We start from the raw sequence: 8597 nt of genomic DNA on the forward strand, positions 1-8597 counted from the left end.
CACTGGAATCCATACTACACTAATGTTGAAAAATTTCACAATGGCGGTGTTTCCATAAAATAACAAATGTAATAAAAATCATAAGTTTGTTCACACAATCATTCTCTAAAACGCTGCGCCATCATCCTCCTGCCACTTCCTGTCGTCTCCTTCGTGGTTTCTGTCAGTAGAAATTAATTTCTATACAACAAAAATCCCAGCAGCAAGAGTTTTATCAAAAATCAAGAGGTTTTCTTAAATTGCCATGTTTCCATTAAGCAAATGTAGTTTAGAAATGTGCTGTATGACAGGTCCCGTGTCCCGTGTCCCTTGTCCTTTGTCCAACGTGTCCCGTGGAGACATTCCAATGTCTCCACGGGACACGTTGGACAACCAGAGGCGGCTTTTCAGAGAGGATGACCCAAAATACAATCTGGACTTTGGAGAGCTCTGCAGGAAAATGAAAACCAGGAATGATCCTGGTTTCAAACTGACTGAAAGGAAAACAGTCTAAGAAAAAAAACTGATTGGATGTTTTTGAGTCGACCTTTCAAAATAAAAGCTGCAGAAGGTAAATGAGAAACTGGGATCAGGAAACAGAGTTAAAAAAACTGAATAAAATCACAAAAAGGAGAAAATAAAACATGGAAACCAGAAAAGCTGAACAGCAGTAGAGTCTGAATAAACTGGGTTCTGAGGACGGATCGGGTCGAGGCTGAAACTTTCCGGTTCAGATCAAGTTCAGCAGCTGGAGGTGACAAACGTTCCCTGATCCAGGAAATCACACCGGCGACCTTTCAGTGACAAAAACAGTTTTCACTTCTGATTCTGCCAAATGTCAAAGCGGCGGCTCATCGGCGCTGCGGGCTGGGCCCATCCAAACCCACTCTGACCGGCCGGTTTCCCATCAGGCATTGCACCGCCGGCCGGAGGCGTCGCTCAGCCCTGTGGGAAGGAAGGAAACCATTTTAGGATAAAATGATTATTTAATTTCAAAAACTCCAAACCAGAAATATTGAGGACAAGTTTTGAAAAGACAAATGATCAAAAATAATATTCTGGTTGAATGAAAGTTGATTTAAAGACGTGGAGCCAATGTTTGAAAGGTAAAAACTATTTTTATATTAGTTTGTATTATGAAAAGTAAAATATAATTCATTCATCTTGCACAAATTAAAGAAACACAAGCAGAATACTGTAGAAGAAACTTAATCACACATCACAAAAAAAATACAACATATGATAGCTAACATATGATAGCTATCTAAACATGTTAAAGTCTAACTGTGGACACTAGCTTAGCACAACAGAAGCTAGTATTTACACTTCATTATTTCGCCAATGCAGGTTCAGCCAATCAGCAACAAGGAAAATAAATGCAGCTCCTGGATTGGCTGCTTTGCTGACACCAGCTAGCATTGCTCTGAGGTTTTTCAGCTTTCCAAGCTGCTTTTACTTCGTAATATTTTAAATTTGCTTTACAAATAAAATTAAAAAAAATCTGGAGTTACTATCCACAAAAAACCCAACAGTCTGTGAATACTGACCCGTTAATAGGGGAGGGTTCCCTGCACTCACCGAACCAAATGTCACATTTCTATTTAATTTAAGAACGGGTCAAAGTGACTAACTTTAAAGCAAAACAGTAATGAACTTTAAGGTTTGCGGTATTAAACGAAGTAATAAAATAATTAGGATATTTACTTCAGTGGTAGTGTTTAAAGCTTTATTTGGTGCCACATGGCCGTCACATATAAAACGTGTTAGCAGCTAATATTCTGAGACATGCTAATGCGCTCAAGAGGCGCCAAACGCAGCCGGATCCAGGTATGAGCTTCAGCAGGACATGAACATGTAACTGCTGAGTGATGCAGACGGAAACTGAGGATGGAGTGAAGAAGAGCCGTTCCCGTCTGAAGTCATGAAAGCGCCGCAGTAAAACGTTTCCGTCCCGTTTATTGTGAGGAGCAGATATTACCAGGCTCCTCTAATGAAACAGAGACGCAGGCGCCGGGATTATTTCAGGTTTTAACAAGGTGTTTGAAGATAAATGAGAAACCGCAGAGTTTCATTGGCGTTTCCACATCACAGCGACCCTCGAGGTGGGACAGAAAGGAAAACATGGCAGCCGTCTGACGAAGGCTGGGAAACAGGTAAAGTCATGAGGTCTGTAGCGTCAGAAGAAGTTCTGACTGTTTTCTGCTCAGGTAGCAGCTGTTCATGCTAGCAACAGGCATGCTACCTCTTAATAAAGATAATTAGCTGCAGTGAATCATCCACATCCAGGCTGTCAGCAGCCAGAAACAGCCCAGTTTCAGCTCTCAAACAGAGGTGTAGTTTTGACTGGAACCGAGTCAGAGCCATCCACCCTCCAAACAGATTCAATGTTTTCAGCAGTGGAGCTCCAGAGCAGCTGAGGGTCAGGATGAAGGATTAGAGCTGCGGAGGCATCAGCAGCTTCATGATGGTGAAATGTCGCCACGATGCGAGGAACTTCTGCAGGCTGCAGAAAACAGACGGTGGATACTTTAATCGGCTCTTGGACCCTGGATGAGAATTCCTCCAGAAAACTTCCCCTCATTAGACTGCGGCCGTCGTCGATGGCCCGGCAGGATGGGAGTTCCCGGGACGCAGTCCAGAATTCCCAGGCTGTAAATCTGATGAGTCTAATCCCAGTGAAACATGGAGATGAGGCGGCAGGGGAAGGGAGCCGAGTCGCGTTATTGTGACAGACAGCAGAGCGATGAATCATGACGGGAATATTATTCATTTCATACTTTTACTGATGAAAATCTGAAAAGTGTGGCATGCAATTGTTTTCAGCTGCAGTGACATATCTGATAATCCGCTAAGGAAAAAGCTTTTCGCTTAGCAGATTATCAGACTCATCTTCCCCTAAAGACATTTTTCCAGATATAATTTACTTGATTGTTTTGTAAACTTCCAGTTGTGTTGAAGGTTTTGTTTTTTGACTGTTAGGAAGTAGTTAGCCATTTATAATCATGCTCTTATTTTGAAGTCTGTTCCGTTCCCTCTACCTGTGATGTGATGCAACAAATGACATTTATTCTGTACCCAGAATGCATTGCTGTAAAACTGTGGATATCAACAGCAGAGTTAGCAAAACTCAACAACTATAAAACTGAACTGAGTCTGATCCAAAGAATCACTTCCTGAAGTCCAAACCTTACAGGAAGGTGTGCAGTAACACACCTGAGCCTGTAGAGGGCGACATAACAGGCGTAGCTCAGACATGGCTGAATTTAGCTCTTTAGCATTAGCTAGCCACCACTGATGTTCAGCCCCCTTTACTCTGATCCTCCTTAATAAAATCCAGTGTAACCATTTACAGATGCTTTCTAGTTAAACAAACTGGTTTAGATTTATGTAATGCCACCTGAATATCTACTCTAAGATATTATAATTTTTGCAAAGCCACCATTTTATTTCTACTTTTAGGTTTTGAAATAATGAAAAAAACGTTGGCAAAAAGCCAATGGGAACATTTTCTTCTGAGATCTAAATATTTGGGGAAAATGTAAAAACTAAATTTTGCAAAATATTGTAAAATTATTTTGTAAAAATAAAAGCAATAAAGTCTCTTATTACTTTTATTTAACAATGAAAGCTTAAATCTAATAAGGAAAAATAAATCTAAAGTAAAATTACAGACTTTTAGAGTCCTTCTGTTGTGGAAATAAAACAGGAATCTTAATTTATTATTGGATTGGAAACATCAGTTCTTTTTTGGTCAAACAGCGAAACACAGCTTGTTTTGACCAGAAGTATTTGTGTCTGAATTCCTCCTGTTTTAAAGTGGTTGGAGTTTTCCTGGGTTCTGTGACTCAGCTGACCTCTGACCTTCTCCAGTTCAAAGGTCCTTGGTGTTTCTGAGCCGATAAGGCTGGATACCAGGAGATTCTTGGGACTTTAGCAGGAAACTGTTAAAGTTCTGGTGGAATCGGTCCAGCTGGAGCTGAAACCATGAAAGCATTTTCTTCACATTAGAGCAACAAAGTTAAATGGTTTTTCTTTTGCTTCCAGGGATTTTCTTCATGTTTCAACTCCTTCTGGACACTGAAAACAAGCCGATCCACAGCAGCGGCTCTGACTCGAAGTGAAGCATTAAAGAGCTGCTGATGTTCTTCTTGTTTTCTCTTCCCAGAATCCACTTCCCCTGGAGTCAGTGAAAACATATTAGCATGCTGATCCCCTCTGTCAGCTCTCTCATGTTCCTCAATGTGGTTCCACTTTAACAATTCATGCACAATCAGCGCAGACTCCGGTTGGGCTGAAACGTTCTGCAGAATCAGAGGAAAGTAAAGGAGCGCCCTCCAGGTGCTGCTGGGTTTTTCACCTACAGTTGGAGTCATGTGACCTCTGACACTCAAATCCCTTTAAACCCACCGAGTCTGGTCTGAAAGCTGGACTAAAATCTGGAAGTATTTATGGCGGCCCAGCCGTTTCCAGAGCCGTCCTGGGAGATTCCCCTGCAGGCCCACGCATCGACGGTTCCAGCAACAGCTCCTCCATGCCGCGGCAGCCAGCTCAGCTCTAGTTTTCCACTTCAGGCAGATGATTGTGAGATATATGTCCATGATGCTGCGGGACGCTGCGTGGGAGCCTGAATGGAGCTTTCTGCCTGGCGTTGTTTCAACTGGAGATAATCAGGCTGCTATTTATAGCTGCAGACGGAGTTTCCAGCATCAGAAAGATTCATTAAGGAGAAGACTTAAAGCCTCACAGTTATTAGGCTTCTGACATTGTCACCTCCATCTGCCAGATCCAGGAGGAAGACGGTTCGGACATGAGGAGCCCAAGTAAACAACCATGATGAAAGATGGAAAGACCAGTTGGTGAGACCAGAAGAGGCCGGGTTTCCATCCACAAGCAATCAGAACCCCTGATTACACAACACCTCGGCCCGACCCATTTTATTTCACATCAACACAAAACCGGTCCATCACGTCCAACAAGGAAAGCTGATGGATAACAACCTAGAAGGTTTTGGTTAAAGATCCAGTAGAAGTTCATATAGAAAAGACCTCAGGGGGGCGCTCTTCTGTGTCTGGAAGCAGTTTGTAACGTTCCTCTTCAAGATTCTCCAGAAGTCCTGAATCCTCCCAGAGCTGGACGTTGTTTTGGTGTCCATAGTCATTCCTCATGGTTCCTAACCCATCCATCCATTTTCTGTTCACCCTTGTCCCTAATGGGGTCAGGAGGGTTGCTGGTGCCTATCTCCAGCTACGTTCCGGGCGAGAGGCGGGGTTCACCCTGGACAGGTCGCCAGGCTGTCGCAGATGGTTCCTAACATTCCCATTAATGTTCCTGAAGAACCGCCGCCATTCCTGACAGCTGCTGATGATGTTCACAATGATTTTAGTACCACTGGTACTAAATGGTAAATGGCCCATACTTGTATAGAAGTTCATCAAGTGCAGAGGACTCCAAAGCTCTTCACATTACAGTCATTCACACACTCAGCGTTTAAGACTTTATAGTTTATAGTGTTCAAGTATTAATGTTCCAATCTTTCAATAGCACATAATTATCAAGTGATATTTTCAAATTTCCTGTCAATTTTAAACATTTTTTAACTGAAAAACACGACGGGCCGCTGGATGAATGACTGCTCCAGCAGCCAGCTACCAGGCTTAGCAAGTTTTCTGGGGGAAACCTTACACATTCATATGTTGATGGTGGCAAGCTACTGGATAGTAACCATAGCTACAATGGGTCCTCTGACCTCCACCAGCTGGCAAGGCGGATGAAGTGTCTTGCCCAAGGACACAACAACAGAGGCAGGTGGAGTCGGACTCAACCCAACCAGCAACCCAAACATTGCAGGATGTTGCCACCATGTGATTTATAAATCAGACACAGAGTCGGGGTCCACTCTGGTCCTTTTGGAGATGATGGTGCCAAGAAGGATTCTTCATAAAATCAAGAATATGTGCTCCGGCACATTGTATTTATTTCTGTCTATTTTTTTTTACTTGGATTATTTTGTATAGAAGTTAGTTGTATGATTTTTGTTGTTGTTGTTTAATATACTTTAGAGTTTTGATAATTCTTTCTTGTAATTGGTCCGTTAATTTGTGACGCTGTTGGACCGCCTATAAATAGGCTGGGTTGCGCCAGGTAAAGGCGACGCCCTCTCCCAACCAACACCCAGGATGCGTTCTGACGCGGTGCGCACGTCTCTAGCCTGCCACACGGTAGTTTTTGTTAGCTGTTGGTTTGGTTGATGTTTTTTTTGTTGTAATTTTTGACCTGGTGGGACCGGTTGTCCTGTTTTCGATTTTTCTTTAACAGTAGTTTCTTTTTTCTTGTAGTCCGGTACTAGCAGGGGCTTCGACGGCCCTGTATAGGGTTGGCCCCCTGCTGTACCGTTTTGTTCTTTTTGATCGGCTCATCAGGTCCAACTTTCTGTTTATACTTTGGGATTTTTGTGTTCTTTCTTTTTTGGGACACGGGGAACCGAGGATTTAATTCTCTTTTTCTTCACAGAAAAATCAAAAGAAGCTCATCTTAAAGAAAAGGTCGAGAGAATTGAAAATAAAAATTACTTTTGAATCCTCATTTTTGTCTTTGTGTCCTCAAATATGTTGTGCCCTTTGTGGACGTAACAAGTAACCATAGCTACAATGGGTCCTCTGACCTCCACCAGCTGGCAAGGCGGATGAAGTGTCTTGCCCAAGGACACAACAACAGAGGCAGGTGGAGTCGGACTCAACCCAACCAGCAACCCAAACATTGCAGGATGTTGCCACCATGTGATTTATAAATCAGACACAGAGTCGGGGTCCACTCTGGTCCTTTTGGAGATGATGGAGCCAAGAAGGATTCTTCATAAAATCAAGAATATTAAGGACAACCCTGAACATTTGCTTCATCAGATGGTCAACAACAACAGCGTCTTCTGGTGCTGAAATGATTCCTTGGATTAATCGTAGTGAACGGATTGAAATAATTGTGTAGTAAATTGATACATGGTTAACTGGAGTATGCTGACTCAAAAAAGACCATTTATTTTATCCAAACCATGTTCTGTTGCCTCTCCAAGGTGACCTGCTCCCGGCAGGGCGCTGGTTGGATGGGGACGTAATAACACTCTCAGAACCACGCTGCAGTAACATGGTGGGAAGATCTGAGCCTGGCCACCGCCATGGTTTCATTCTTCACAGCTCGCTGCTGGCTGACGCAGGAATCCCTGCTGCTCCCTGGATCTCCTCCAACCCAACTCCCAACGTCAGGCCGCTCCAAACTTAGAACCACACTTCTATTCCTGGAGTGGCTCAGCGTGTTAGGAGGCTGGAAGCGCTCAGTCACCCGGGCTTTCAGGGTTTCCACAGAACCAGAGCAGCCAGCGGAGGCTGAACCCACAGTCTGAATCACTGCATCACACAGGAGGAACCAGAATCGGGTCAACATGTCAAGGTCTGCAGGTGAAGGTGGAGAGAAACACAAGAAACATCCTGGCTATTAAATCTGCCAACATGTTTCAACTCTGGATCCGAATAGATCTGATCCCTGATTCTGCTGCAGAAAGATGCTTCAGACTGACGGTGGTCTCCAAGTTCTTTCAGAATCAAATGAATGGGTCAGAACCAGGCCAATGCTTGGTCTAAAGAGGTCATGCAGATGCTCCCAACCGGAAGAGATTACAAGAGATTACAGAATAAATCGTCCCACCACAGCCATTAACAGCTCCTTGTGCGACAGAAACACCTGATCTGGATCAGAACGTCCTGATCAGAATAAAGTTTACCATTAGAGAGGACTCTAGTTTTCCACAAATTCAGAGCTCAATTTTCCATCTGTTTCTGTTTTAAAAATGTTGAACGTCCTCAGTTTGGTTCTCATTAAACTAATTTTATTCATCCTTGGAGTGCTGTTCCGGACAATGAAGATTTAAAAATAAATCCTTGTGAAGAACAAAATCAATCCATCTTAATGTTCCCAAACTTTAATTCTGCTGTTCTGCCTCACTGCCTCGTTTCCCACGCCTTCGTTCCCAGCATTCCTGATGTTCCTGCTGCTGATACCTGCGGCATTCCTGCAGATGGTCCACCTGATGTTAATCCAGATGGGGAATCTGTGCTCCTGCCTAGTGTTGGGTCCAGATACCGTCCTGAACAGCAGAAAAATCTTCAGACGTTGACCATCAAAGTGACACCAAAGCACAAGGGAAGCCTGAATGATGTGGAAAACACCCGCGTCCAACTTCTGATCAGAAATTCTTCAGAAGTTCTTCTGTTGAATGTTGTAGCAGAAATTTGTTCAGAACTTCAATGTTCTGAACTAACAGATATACTTTATCATCCAACTGGGAGAAGAATTTATGGAGAGCTAATATTCCAGATGTTTCTGATGTTTTTGAGGCGTCTCCCGTCAGTTTCTGCTGGCGGTCCGGTTGATATCCAGTGGAAGTACTGTCCTGGTTCTGGAACCTCCACAGGAATTTTGGATGGTTGGACATGTCTACAGTTTTGTTTGAGAGTCTAAATAAAGCCCAGCCTAGGTTGGATCCTGATCAACACTCTGATTCTGGAACGATGTCTGTCTGCAACAACCTCGTTTTATGTTGGTGCATATGGTCCTAAAACAGAACTGTG

The sequence above is a fragment of the Xiphophorus maculatus genome, chromosome 17 (genome assembly GCF_002775205.1).
Source record: "Xiphophorus maculatus strain JP 163 A chromosome 17, X_maculatus-5.0-male, whole genome shotgun sequence".
NCBI lineage: Eukaryota > Metazoa > Chordata > Actinopteri > Cyprinodontiformes > Poeciliidae > Xiphophorus > Xiphophorus maculatus.